Here is a 15,051-nt window from a genome sequence, read left to right on the forward strand (position 1 = left end):
CTTCCACTCAACTTTCTGTTAACATGCTTGGATACAGCACTCTGTGAACAGCCAGCTTCTTTGGCAATGAATGTTTGTGGCTTACCCTCCTTGTGAAGGGTGTCAATGATTGTCTTCTGGACAACTGTCAGATCAGCAGTCTTCCCCATGATTGTGTAGCCTAGTGAACCAAACTGAGAGACCATTTTGAAGGCTCAGGAAACCTTTGCAGGTGTTTTGAGTTGATTAGCTGATTGGCATGTCACCATATTCTAATTTTTTGAGATAGTGAATTGGTGGGTTTTTGTTAAATGTGAGCCAAAATCATCACAATTAAAAGAACCAAAGACTTAAACTACTTCAGTCTGTGTGCATTGAATTTATTTAATACACGAGTTTCACAATTTGAGTTGAATTACTGAAATAAATGAACTTTTCCACGACATTCTAATTTATTGAGATGCACCTGTAGTTAGGATTAGGCATAGGTTTTGGTTGGGTGGTAGACTTTATAAAACAGGCATTTTTCTTTACTGTATCAATGTCTGTACAGCTGAAAACAACTCGCTTCACATCTTGCTTCTGGCGCCCCTAGCTCACACTTGCCCATACGCCTAACAACACTTACCACTTTGGCCACAGGGGGCAGTGTTATGAATTTCAGTAAGTAAAAACAAAAAAATAATAACTGAAATGCATTACCTCTCGTAACTTATTGCGTTTATATAATTTTCCAACCTGTTCTCATGAAAAGTCATAATCACAGTATAAAATGCCGAAATCACTAGTTGGCTCGTACAAAACAAAGTACAACTTTTACTCCCATTGACAAAGCAACAAATGATGTTATAACGATTTTCCGATTTTAAGTCTAAGCTCTTACCCAAACCCTAAACCTAACCATAATTTTTATATGAAAATAGGTTTTGTGTACGACAAAAGAAAGAAAAAATGTTGGGGTTTGGAATGAGACGAGGGAAGCCTATTTAAGTAACCAAATTTGTTCACTGACATCTCCTTTCTTAAAATAAAGTGTTAGATAGGAGGCTAGTTAAAATCTTAAGCCTGTATTGTATTGATTTGAATTTTGTTTTTTTATTGGTTGGCCGTATATCTTCATATAAGCCAAGTAGTACAATATCTTGCGATTTTTCTCCGTGTTGTCATGAGAGTTGTCATGATACAAGCTGTTGGTTAAAATGGTGAGGTAGTTTACTAGTTCTTCAATGTTCAGAGAATGGCATTCATATTGATGACCTGCACTGCAGTAATTATCTGATGCAACATCCACTTTGCAGATAGATGAAAGAACACCACAGCCAATTTACACTCGGTACTTCCATAGCCAGGCAGCCTAGTCTAAGCACATCACACACAGCACCCATGCACACTAATAAGGGCACGACGCCAGGGCTGAAGTTTGTGGTGCCTCAATTAACTTGCTACATTTCACTGTCACTAATGGTACAGCATTATTGCTTTGGTTGCACTGCGGTAATGTGGATGTGTTTAATGTCGGTGGCATGAGAACAGACAATGTGGCGGTCGTGGACGGATCATTATGATGTGCATTTATGATGAGAACATAGTCCCCTTGAAAGCTTCAAGATTTATCACTGGTTGATGCATCAGTATTTGAAAGATAATAATGCAAATTTGAATACAGTGAAGAAGAAATTGGTGCATATCACAAAAAAAAAAAATATGTCTAGATCAAACTTCAACTCGGGGGCCTGGGTAGCTCACTGGTAAAATACGCTGACTACTACCCCTGGAGTTCGCTAGCTTGCTGGTTCGAATCCCAGGGTGTGCTGAGTGACTCCAGCCAGGTCTCCTAAGCAACCAAATTGGCCTGGTTGCTAGGGAGGGTAGAGTCACATGGGGTAAACTCCTCGTGGTCGCTATAATGTGGTTCATTCTCGGTGGGGCGCGTGGTGAGTTGAGTGTGGATGCCGCGGTGGGTGGCGTGAAGCCTCCACATGTGCTATGTCTCCGTGGCAACGCACTCAACAAGCTTGTAATAAGATGCGTGGGTTGACGGTCTCAGACACGGAGGCAACTGGGATTCATCCTCTGCTACCCAGACTGAGGCAAATCACTACACCACCACAAGGACTTAGAGCGCATTGGGAATTGGACATTTCAAATTGGGAGAAAAAGGGGAAAAAATCCTAAAAACAAAAAAACAATAAGGTTCAATTCTTTAACATTAGTAAAAAAATACATTTGTTCATTGTTAGCTCATGTTAATTCTTAGTGCATTAACTGTATATGTTATATTGTAAAATTAGCATTAACCAAGATTAATACTGTAAAAGTATTGTTCATTTTTTAGCTCATGTTGTTAACAAATGGAACCTTATTGTAAAGTGTTACCGAAAAAACAAACAATAAATAAAAACATAAAGTTAAAACTTTACAAAAAGGTTCCATTTGTTAACATAATACATTAGCTATTATAAACTAACAATGCTTTAGCAGCATTTATAAAACGACTTGTACAAATGTTCATTGTTAGTTCAGGTTAGATCATAATGCATTAACTAATGTTCACGTATACACCTTTTTAATTAAATAAAATATAATTGTTTATTAAAATGTACATAATCCAAGATTAATAAATAAATATTAAATGAATAAAAATAAATAAATAGGCTTCATTTTCTAATAAAAAAAGTTTCTTTCTTTCCCTCTTAATTTTTGGCTTAAATACGACACGGACATGTGCTTGACAGTTTTTGTACACAGTCTGCAGTACGTTGTAATCTGCAATGAAAAAGCATTTGGTGCATATTTGGGTTCCTGCTGCTTCTGTGTAAAGTGTGTTATTTACATCATGCTGGGCTTATTTCACACTTCATCGTGTTCTTGAATGTTTGAGTTGCAGAGACGAGATATACAAATCTGACTGTCAGTCATTTGAATCCTGGAATTCAGTGAGGAGCGGTTGCACTAAAGCCATCTGTGTGCCGCAGCATCAGAGCAGAGGAGCTCACCATTATGAAGACTGAACAAGAAGCGTCTCCTCATAGGCAGTCTTATTCCAGTGGAGAGATGGAACACTCTAAAGCAGATCACATCAGATAAAGTTGATACCACACATAAAATTTCCCAACTACCTGAAAGATATCACTGAAAACAGGTGTCGTGAGAAATCATACCTGTCTCTGTGACAGCACTAGTCTCTATAAATCAAGCTTTTTGTAAGTGTTTCCATTCATCTCAATGGCAGTTGCTTGGCTGGTGTATGCAGCCCTTGATGAATGTGCATACTGACATCTTTGTAATGGGCAAAAGATGGCAGATCAGTTTCTGCCACAATGGCTCTCAATTAAGGCTAGTTGCAGTTCCATATCTGACCACAAATTTCCAATGCAAAATGGAAGGGGAGCTGTTGAGCTCTGGTGGGCAGCAGATTCTCCGCCCCACATGACAGTACAAAGTGAAGCAGAAGTTTCGGCAACATTGCAACTTAGAAATAGAATAAAACCTTTTAATTGGTCTGCTTTTCAATACATGTGCAAGCATTATGGGAAGTTTATTATGTTTTTAAGACGATTAATCTTTTGGTGGGGCTCTTCCCCACCTGCCTGTACAGACAAGCCACGGCTGCTAGTGACAATGCTAATTGGCTGATGGCACCAAAAGAACGCTCACAGTCCCAAAATATTCAAGAGCGACTATTTTGTGTGGTGACGTCAACAGCAGACAAGGAAAAATAAGTCCATTTTGCGCTTTCAAGGTTCCCCCCAAAAAAGACGACACTGGTGAAACCTCTTCCATAATATGATGAAACATTTGTGATTCATATTTTGCTTGTAATATTCAATATATTTATTTATTTGATTCTTTTAAAAGGCCATGAATGGAGAAAGATGCTTTTGGAACAACATTCGCATCAGAAGTGCGCCTATGATGCATTAAAATGCTGCGTTAAAAAAAATTATTTTCTTATTTAGTATTTTTGTCCTGTTTTCCAGGAAAATTATCTTCTTTCAAATTTCTCTGAAAACAAGACTTAATATCTTATGTCATTTTTCTTGTCAAATAAATACAGTATATCTTGTTTTAAGTATATATAGATATTTGTACTGGAAAACAAGACAAACATTTAAATCTAACACTAACCAATTCCAAAAAGACCAGGTTGGTCTTTAAGCTTTGTTTTGAAACCAGCTTTGGGAAATGCCAAAGACCTTCCCTTTGATATCTGTACTACTACAGGGAATTTATGCAAAAGCTATAGGGAGCTTCAGGTGTCGTCTGTCCATTGCCAGGAAACCTAGTGGTGCATTATAGATAGGGGTGATTTTAGGCGATGCTCAGTTTACACCTGGAACTGCAATCCAATTCAAACAGCGCTAAATAGAAGTGTAAAGAGGTTCCGATCACTCAAACCACCAGGAGTGCATATGGCCAAACGTTTTTGGAGGGCTCTTAAAAGCAGCCTGATCCTACTAACATTACATGCCTGGGGCTAAATTTTTCTAAAGTGATTTGACGTGATTCCTTACACGTATCATGGCAGTTCAAAAATCAACATGTGGCACTAAAAGCGAGTTTAATTTCCCCCCAAACAGGTGAATGCTCTACTGAGTTTTAAAGCAAGAAAACTGACCTCCCTACCCTAAACCTTCAACCTAAACCTAACCAACAGTGTCATAAAAAGCAGATGTGAGATGAAAAACACAACCATGTCATTTTGTGGTGCTTTTATGACACTTTCGGCTCACATGTGTCGACACACATGCTCTTCAGGACTCGTACCCAACTCCTTTGCATCACAAGTGCAATGCTCTATAGCTACCTCTCAATTTGATCGCACTCAGATAAGCTTGTAAATGTAATTGGTTATGTAATGCAAATGTTAAGGTATTCTCTTCAGGTTTTCTAGACCTGCTTTGTTAATACCAAGTGTAACAGTGCATAAGTTAGCATTGGACACAGCTCAAAGCAGAAACTGTCCAGCCAGCACTGTAAAACCCAAGTTCTCATCCACAATGAACGCCTTCCGAGATTTATTGTCAAATTAATGGAATTCCCTACACGGCAAACCTCAGAGGGCAGGGAGATGTAAGCACATTTGTGGCAGGAAGTGCAGACGCTGTGAAATCGTAAAACTAAATGTTTCATTGCCGACAGAGACACGTGTACATTTTTTCAGAGTCACACAGCGGATAAACCCAGGATCAATACAGCCTATAAAGAGCTGCAATATTTTCATGTAGCATTAGATATGATGCATTACACTGTCATAGTTTGTTTAAGTAGTTCAATGAGCAAAAACTTGTAATGTCATGCATAACGACTCTAAATATACTGTGTCTTGTTTTAAAGTTCCTCTTCTATCCTTTTGTTCATGATATTTTGTTTTTGTTTTACTCTGGAGTCTATTTTAGCTTTCAGAATGATGCTGGCGTCGTCCACAAGTGCTCATCTTCATCAGGAATTCCAGTCACTCAGGATGGACGCCCCTTGAACAATACCCATATCTGAGTGAGTGGAGTGGGATAAAATAGCCTTCTTGCTGGAAAATTCATGTGTTCTTAAATTAATGTGAATCCCCCTAATCCAGCTCATCTGCACTCAATGCCGAGACCACATCCAAGACCAATAACTGGAGACAAGCCTGACGTGCCTTCTTCTTTAATTAAAATAAACAATATATAATAGCTTTTTCTGCTTTGGTGGAAGTGATGGAGATAGGGTGAAGTGAGCTGCAGTGATGGGCACACAAATGGAAGCAGATGGAATTGGAGAGAAAATTTCAGAATTGTGATGTATTAGTGCTTTCTATAGACTTTAGAAAGCTTAGACACTATATTTGATTGCTATTGATTGTTCAGCCAATGAAACATTGAGGGTTTTTTTTTTTTTTTTGCACTGGAACAACAAATTTTCAGTGTTTCAGCAACTGAATGATCGACACCCAAGCACATAACGGTCTTGTTTCTATTTGCATCAAATCGAATATGGTGCCTAGAGGGTTCTGACAGCTTTCGACCAATTAATTTTTTTTAGAAGATAAAGAGTTTTTAAAATCTTTTTATAGAGATTGCACTGACAAAGACAAATTCATAGCCAATGAAATATTTTAGAGCTAAGCGTAAATAGAAAAATGCGTATTCCCTATAAAAATTACCCAGACTTCTCCATGACTTGTTTGATTGTGATCAAATTGCGCAGTAGCTCAACTGATAGAGCGTTGCACAAAGGACTGGGGTACGAGTCCTGAAGAGCACGCGAGTCGGCACGTGAGCTGAAAGTGTCATAGAAGCACCACAACATGTTGCGGGTGCTTCATCAATTGTGTTTTGCATCTCACATTCGCTTAGGTTTACGCTTAAAACCCTCATCTGTTTGGGAGAAAATGTTCCTCGCTTTTAGCCCCACACAGTGGACGTTTCACCTCAGAACTGCCGCGATACGTTTATTGAACCACGTAATGGCATTTTGCAAAAATGTCGCCGCAGTCACGTACTTTTCATGATATCGCACTTTTTCAAATGCTGAATACGTAGTCAGCTCTCTTGGCTTCGGAACCATATTTTCAACATTTCGCCACTTGAATGATCGACACCAAAGTACACAATGATACCACATATTGAATTAAACTTCCGTCCCTCACAATATAATTTCCACTCAACCATGGCATCTACTCTGACTAAACGCTACAGATCCCTGCATGTATCAGTACTGGTTTATAGCAATGTGGCATTAGATATGTGCATATTTTTGCATGCCGTGTAGAGTACCAGCCATCAGAGAGCAGCTATATGTAAAGAGGTGTTTTGTTCACACTTTCCTCCCTCTCACCCCTGGCATTTGTCAAAAGGAGTGACAGCATCATAGAAGAGACCCTCATACATTATTTAAGAGCGAAGGGGCCATCACACCCTGCGTATTCATCGCTTTCATTATCTGAGAGAAACTGTTAATGGTCGTCTCCTCTTTGAAGGGTGGACGGGGGAAGCCTCTTCTGGCTGTTACGCTGAGATATATTGTTTTTTAGCGTTGTAAAACAAGTGGAATTTCCATTAAATTGTGTACAGCTGATTTTCCTGAACATAAATCAATCCCACATCATGTTTAGGCCGGACATCTTGGATTGTTCACTTACGCAGACCAGTCAGACTGCAGCAACAGTAAAATGAAAATGAAAGTAGTTGGATATAAAATCCTCGTCCGTGTGTGTTAGCTCTGAGGCATCCTAAAATTTTTAGCAGATATGCACATTTAAGATTTACAACATTTTTCTTCCAGTTGGGAAATGGACAGAATATATGCATGATTCATCTTTACAGGGGCATTCACCAGCCAGCGTCTGATACATGCTGTGCAAAAACAACGGGAAAACACTTGTGAAAATGGCAAGACCCAATCAGATTGCACAATTACAATGCAAACTTATGGTAATTGGGGTGCACAGGTTTTTAGCAATCCGCCAGAAACAACATTGTGTTTAAAAGGTATTTTAAACAATGGGTTGATACAATGAGTGCTTTTGAACTGTATATTCCAAAGTACTTACGTATTACTGACAGAAGTTCTAAACACAAACACATTTTCTGCATTATTTTCTGTTTTCTGTCCCATTATTTGTGTCCACATTTTTTCCATAGCATTTCATTATTGTGGCTTATTACACGGCTCTCTGGAATACTCAAATATGATCGTCCAAATGTGCCATCCAGTGGTTTGATATTTCTGAATAATGACCTCACATCTGGAGATCAATTCCTGTATTCTTGTAAAATAATGTCCATTTATGTGCAGTATGTACAGTATTTGATAAGTAGTCATGTAATAAGCTGGACAATGAGTCGTTAAATGGTCATTTTCGCAATATAAACACCAACAGAACTCTGATGCAATTCAGCTGTTTCTGGAGACTCTGCGGCCTCTTTGTTCTCACATAATAATGTAATTTCAACTCAAATTGTTATGTAATGCCCATTTATGTATTTATGTGGCAAGAAGTCATGTAATAAGCGGGATAATGAGTAGCCAGACAGTTATTTTGCAATATAAACATCAACAGAACGCAAACCAGAGGTGGAATTCAGCTGTTTCTGGAGACTCTGCGGTCTCTTTCGTCATACGTAATAACATAGTTTCAGCTCAGATCAATATTTAATGCTCATTCAATTAATTATACGGCAAGTAGTCGTGTAGTAAGAGGGATAATGAGCAGTCAGATTGTTATTTTACAATACAAACACCTTCTAGAACTCTGATGTAAACCGAAGGTGGAATTCAGCTGTTTCTGGAGACTCCATGGTCTTTCTTCTCACATAGTAATGTCATTTCAACTCAATTCACTATTTAATGCCCATTTATTTATTATTATGCCAAAGTATAAAACATGTAGAAAAACTGGATAATGAGCAATCAGACCCTTGCTAAGCCTCACCTTAAAGTGTTTCTGACCACTCCTCTCTAAGGAACTGTCGCTGACCGTTGCTTTTTCCCAGCAAGAGTCAGTTTTCAGTCAAATAACTGTTTATTTTCTTTTACAAAAAATAAATAAATAAATAAAAAGAATAAGTCAGATAAATGCTTTAAAATGTCACTTTTCATTCCAGCTCACCTAAGAATATTAACAATTCCATTTATGAGAATATTTTGCCGAAAACCGCACTATTCCCTGCAATATTCATTCTGCAAAGCTTGTCACAGCGAGCAACGGTAGCCAAGGAGGGCGGAGCTTAGCGAAGGGTCAATATAAACCAACCGAACTGGAATTTGAAGGTGGAATTCAACTGTTTCTGGAGACTCTGCAGCCTCTTTCTTCGCACATAATAACAATTTCAACTCAAATCATTCTGGAGACCTTTCATGTCCATTTATTTATTTACAATATTAATAATATACAGTTGGTCTTTATCGTAAAATAAAACCAGACAGGGTTAATCTCTCAGATAAACCTGCCTCAAAAGGGCAATTAAAACTAAAGCAGACTGTGGTTGGTCGCTCAGTCAGCCAGCTGGTCTCTTCCTGTCTAAATGGCCAGTTTTTGGCCAGAATAAGTTGCAGTATATTTTATGCATGCAATTTTTTAACTGTAGCCTGTTCAGACCATTGTCTGGTATGGGATACGTTTACAAGTTCATGTGAAAAACCTCACAAAAATTTGGATTTGAGCAGGAACATTTTAATTGGGCACTTTGGCTTGCGGCGTGATCATTTGTCTTTATCCACCATTGATTGTTATCCTCTAAAATTCCTCACCCTTTGCCGTGAAGAACTAACCTTGTTGTCTGCAGCAAAGTCCTCTGGGATGAATTCTACAATAATATATAAAAATATTCATCCTTTGAAAAGCTTCAACCAAAGCTGACTGGTTAAAGGGTTTTACAAAACAATACAGTCGTACTGTACATTGTCCACCGCCAAGCCCATTTCCATTTCAATGACACACATCCCATGCCTATTCTAACATTCTGCTAACACAGATTTAACAAATAACACAATAATTAGATGTGATTCCATGCTGAGGACCACATATTAGCATGATAATGAGAATCTAATTAATGATACCTCCAAGACGGGTGTTGGTGGGGGATCGAGGGGTGCTAGCAAAGTCATCTATATAGTAATATCACTTTTCTGACAATTCTGAAAGAATTATGTTGTAAAACTCATTGTGGCATCCGAGGAGCCTTTGTTGCCTTCCTAAATGAAAAAATGTGCACCTGCTAGCTGGATATTTTTACGGGTAGGAATTACGGGGCGAAGGGAGTAATTACTTTATATTGTTTCCCGCGTTCACCTCCCTAAGTTCGTCAGGCTTCTTGCCATCAGCCTCCCTTTGAGAACATCCTTTTATGATGACACCCCCCCCCCACCCACCCCACCCCAACACCACAATACATTTGATCTTTTTTATTATGCAAATCCATTTCATTTTGTGCAGAAAAGCAGGGAGTTTGTGAACAAAGACAAATGAAAAGGACAACGAAGCAGCTAAATTTGGAAGAAGGAAAGGGGCATTCTCATTGAAATCAAATCCGTGGTTACTTGTCTTCTCAAATGTTATGTCAGCTTTATATTCCCTGTACATTTTTCAGGAGTTTGGACAAAGAACTGTTTTTTCCCCATTGAAAATCTTGTAAGGTTAAACAAATCTGCCAATAAAGTCAACGTGAATCGCTGTTTGCAACCCATTTTACTCTTGTAATCAGATGTGTACGATACAGCCAAAGGTATGTGAACACCCCCTTTCTAATTATCAGGTTTGGATATTTCAGCTACACACATTACTAACGGGTGCATAAAATCAAGCATACAGCCATGCAATCTCCTCAAACAATCATTTTACTTCAATGTCTCAAACTGTGCTCAGATTTGAGACTTTTTGCACCAAATTCGTCCAAGAGCAAATTATCTGAGCTGTGCTATCAACATTTATTTTATAGCTCTATACTCTCTTTGTTGTATTCGATTGTCTCATTTGTGTCGATTTTGTATTTCTTCAAAGGAACTTTGGTGAAACATCTGAAACAAAGTTGAATAATTAAATGAAGCGGAAGTCTCCTGAGCTCTGAAAGCACATCATCTGAGTGCTTAAATGTTCCTCTGGGATCAGATCAAGAAAGAGAAGCATTACAAAGGTAGTAATTCTACTTAAACATCATCACTTTGTCCTTGACCCCGTCACTCAACCTCTACATTGCTCCTAAGGGATTGACCATGCAATCGGTCTACTGTAAAACTCGCGTTCGGTGCAGACTAGAGTCCATTTAACGTCAGAATTTCGGTTTGTTTAGTTGATGTAAAAGCAGTTTTGTGAACTAGCACCAAAGAACCGTAACCAAATCCGCTTGAAGAGGTGGTCTGGGATATGGTTCATGTAAACTTGGTACGCTGTTAAAACGAGGGTGTTGCTTCTTTGGACACTTTTAGCACTCTGGTTCGAGGAAAGCCTTATTAAATGGCTAGTTCACCCCAAAACAGGCACATCAACAGGCTTGAAATTCTTCTCCCTGCCCAATAGAGGGCGATATGCATGGAGAATGTGAATAAACCTAAACATAAAAAGAAGAATGTGAAAGTGATCTGTTTCTCACCCACACCTATCATATCGCTTCTGAAGATATTTATTTAACCACTGGAATCTTATGGATTACTTTTATGCTGCCTTTATGTGATTGTTGGAGCTTCAAATATTTGGCACCCATTCACTTGCATTGTATGGACCAAAAGAGCTGAAATATTCTTCTAAAAATCTTAATTTGTGTTCAACAGAAGAAAGAAAGTAATACACATCTGGGATGGCATGAGCTTGAGTAAATGATGAGAGAATTTACATTTATATATATATTTTATTTTTATTTATTTATTTTTATTTTTTTTGTGTGTGTCTACTAACAATGTCCAATAGTTTATGTACATGCTTTACAGAAAGATGTATGCCATTTTTGCCATTTTTCGGAAAGTGCTCTTTTTAGCATATCTCAAATTCTGTATTGTGTTGTTGAATAGCATTCTGTGGTGGAAAAGGCGCTGATGGAAATTACATTTTTAAAGTTTTTGGAATAAAATGTCAGACTGCTTTGTCTTGCTAAGGCTAATCTCATAGCTAACATTTTATGTGTCCTAAATACACACAATCAAATAATATTTTCACAATTTTTGCATAATTGGACGAAATTACAGCTTGATTAGAGATGACGTCCAATAAAAATATTTTGCTCATTTTTTTTTCTTTTTTTTTTTCTCATATTTCATCTCAAGCATGCTCTTCACTGACAATTTTGTCCACTTGGTTAACAAGTACACTAACTTTTGAAAAAACTTTATTAGTGGCAAATTTGTTTGGTGTGGTGGAAATAACTCCACAGCTGTGGGAAAGAAGTATTTTTTTTAAATCATTTTCACACAATAAAATTGAAATGGTTTGTTTATTTCCCTCTTTGTTTAGATGATCATTGTTTTGAACATGTGATCATTTATGTTTTTATAATGGATTTTCATAGTTTAATATTAATAGTCTAGGTCTGAGACAAGTCTAAATCTGTCAAATATACAAAAAGTAAAAGAGTAAAAAGTTTCCAAGTCAGTTTTAATGAGACCTTCATATAACACATCCACAGCAGAAATTGGCTATGTTCTGCCAAAATTAAGTTTTGCAGCCCAATAATAATATGTAGAAATTTGCATGGGTCTTTCACTCACAGAGCCATTTATTTCCAAAACATTGCATGTCTAGCCGCATTCCCAATCAAGTTAATTGAAAAGCTGGTGGGAAGAGGAAAACAAAATTATCCTCCAAACCTACTAATTGATCAAAGCGAGGCTCCCTCAGAGCAGGGTCGCAACCTCCCTCCACATGCGCCACTGACTGATGCCGAGCTGTCTCAGCATGCCTGCAGATGCCAACGGCACACAAGCACACACACTCACCCGGGCATCAGGCTCGCCACTGGCAAGGGTAGCATTTTCCCTGCGATATGTTCTGTATCTTTGATTGAAAATAATGAGGATGTCACTCCATGTCTTGACAGCGTCGCAGCGCGCTAAAGGAACACAAGTTTTCTTATGCAGACAAATATTTATTCTTTGACATTAATTAGATTTGAGTCACGGACTGTTGGATTTTGACTGAAAGATTTCCTGATGAAAATGTGAAAGCTTTCTGCCAATTTGAGTTGTGCATTTCAAAAGCTTTTCATATCTTTTTCCCCTTTATTAAAATGCATGCATGGCTGCAACAGAGCTGCATCCGCATTCAGGGATTCTGGGTTATTTTTTATATTGTCAGTGCCACTGTAACCTGTCCTTTTCTTAAGCCTACAGTATTGTACTTTTATAATAAGCGCAGCAGTGTGAAGGAGGGAGAGAGGAGACTCGGTCATACGTCAGGCCAGAAAATGCGACAGCATCATTTATCTTTCTGTTGTTACCTCAGAATTTTCACCAGGGACATCTGATACTGTGCAATTCCACAGAGCAGTCACTTAAACTTCCTCTGCAAAAACCTAAAATAATCACACATGACCTTGTTTCAGTCCCTCGGAAACTGGCAGCACGTTTAAGGTTGAAGAGGTTCGACAAGTATTGCGATAAGATCCAAATCACAATAAGTATGATCTATTCAGAGGCCTGCTCTTTCAAAAGGTGTAAAGCTAAAGGGATTGTTCACCTAAACATAAAAATACTGTCATCATTTACTCACTCTCATGTCATTCTTTTGTAAGGAATATCCAGTAATTGTGTGCTTTCTTTTTTATATTGAAATAAGAAATAAAGCTGTTCATTACTATTCATGTTATGGTAATTTTAAGTTTAATCACTTTATTATAAATTGCAAAAGATGAATTTTTAAGAACATCCTACACTTTTGTACTTTCTTTTTCATAGCAAAATATTTAGTTAAATGCCATTGCTGATATATTTTTGACAAAGGGTGTTTTCTTAGCTCTAAATTTAAGTCACTAAAACTGAGATAAACATTGTTTTTGCAGCCGATACTGCAGTGATCGATTGATCTATCTATCTATCTATCTATCTATCTATCTATCTATCTGTCTATCAAAACAGTAGCTTGACTGTAGTTTTGCTATTTCAAATTATGAGTAGCTTGTAGCTTAGAAAGCTACAATTTCAAAGTAGCTTTACCACCACTGAAAATTACATGTCATATGGAAATGCTGCACTGAAACAACAGTACAACTTCATGTAAGCTCAGAGAAGACAACAGTAAATTAAGCTCAAGTGGTTAGCGCATGGCTAAGTCAATAATAATTGTTTTGCTATGACTGAAAAAATATATATAATCTCATAAATACTGAATGTAAAAAAAAAAAAATATAGGCTATAATATCATCTGATGGCTAATATATATATATATATATATATATATATATATATATATATATATATATATATATATATATATATATATATATATATATATATATATATATATATATATATATATAAAGATATTGCCCCATTCAATAGCTTCAATGTAGTGGCTTCTTTTTGTAATTTTTCAGCATAGCTAACTATTAAAACAGTATTAGTTAAGCTAACTTATGTTATGAAAAGCATATTTCAATTTCAATGTACCTTACCCAATCACTGAAAATTAAATCAGATGCTAAGTATAAGGAAATGTTAGATTTAAGTCTATTTGAACAAAAGTACGGTTTCACATCAAATTCAAGGAGACTGCAGTAAATTCTCAACATGTAGTTAGCGCATGGCTAGTCCACCCTGCAGCCTATCTTGAGAGAGGTGAAGCAAATGTTAGCCAGCTACTGTTAAACATCTTGCAACTCAAAAATGTCTCCGGTTACACATGTAACCTCGGTTCCCTGAGATGAGGGAACGAGACATTGGTGAAAGCACAATGGGTAAGTCCTTCTAGATGACCTTGTTGAAACCATTATAGGCACGCATTTGGCCTATATAAGCGAGCAGTCAGTCACCATTTCTTCAGAATTTTCTGACTGAGGGACAAGAGTGAGTCACTCGAATTATGAAACTCTGGAGTAGTAGTCAATCCAGCTTTGGCAATGTTTGTTCCCTTCATCACAGGGAACCAAGGTTACATGTGTAACCAGATACGTTCCCTATCATTTCAGTTCACTCGACATTGCCGTAAGCACTATGAGGAACGATATCCCATCACGCCGCATTACATGACATTACACTCCCAGAGTTGTAACACTAAACAGAGACATTCATAAGGAGCCACAGGCTGATGACTTATAAGTCATATTACAGTGTACACCAATCAGTCATAACATTAAAACCACCTGCCTACTATTGCGTAGGTCCCCCTCGTGCCACCAAAACAGTGCCAACCCGCATCTCAGAATAGCATTCTAAGAAGCTATTCTTCTCACCACAACTGTACAGAACTGCCCTTTACTGATTGTTTTTTGTTTTTGGCACCATTCCTAGTAAATTCTAGAGACTGTTGTGCGTGAAAATCCCAGGAGATCAGCGGTTACAGAAATACTCAAACCAGTCCATCTGGCACCAAAAATCATCCATGCGATTATCTAATCAGCCAATCGTGTGGCAGCAGTGTAGTGCATAAAATCATGCAGATATGGGTCA

This window comes from Myxocyprinus asiaticus, chromosome 12, assembly GCF_019703515.2.
Source record: "Myxocyprinus asiaticus isolate MX2 ecotype Aquarium Trade chromosome 12, UBuf_Myxa_2, whole genome shotgun sequence".
Classification (NCBI taxonomy): Eukaryota; Metazoa; Chordata; class Actinopteri; order Cypriniformes; family Catostomidae; genus Myxocyprinus; species Myxocyprinus asiaticus.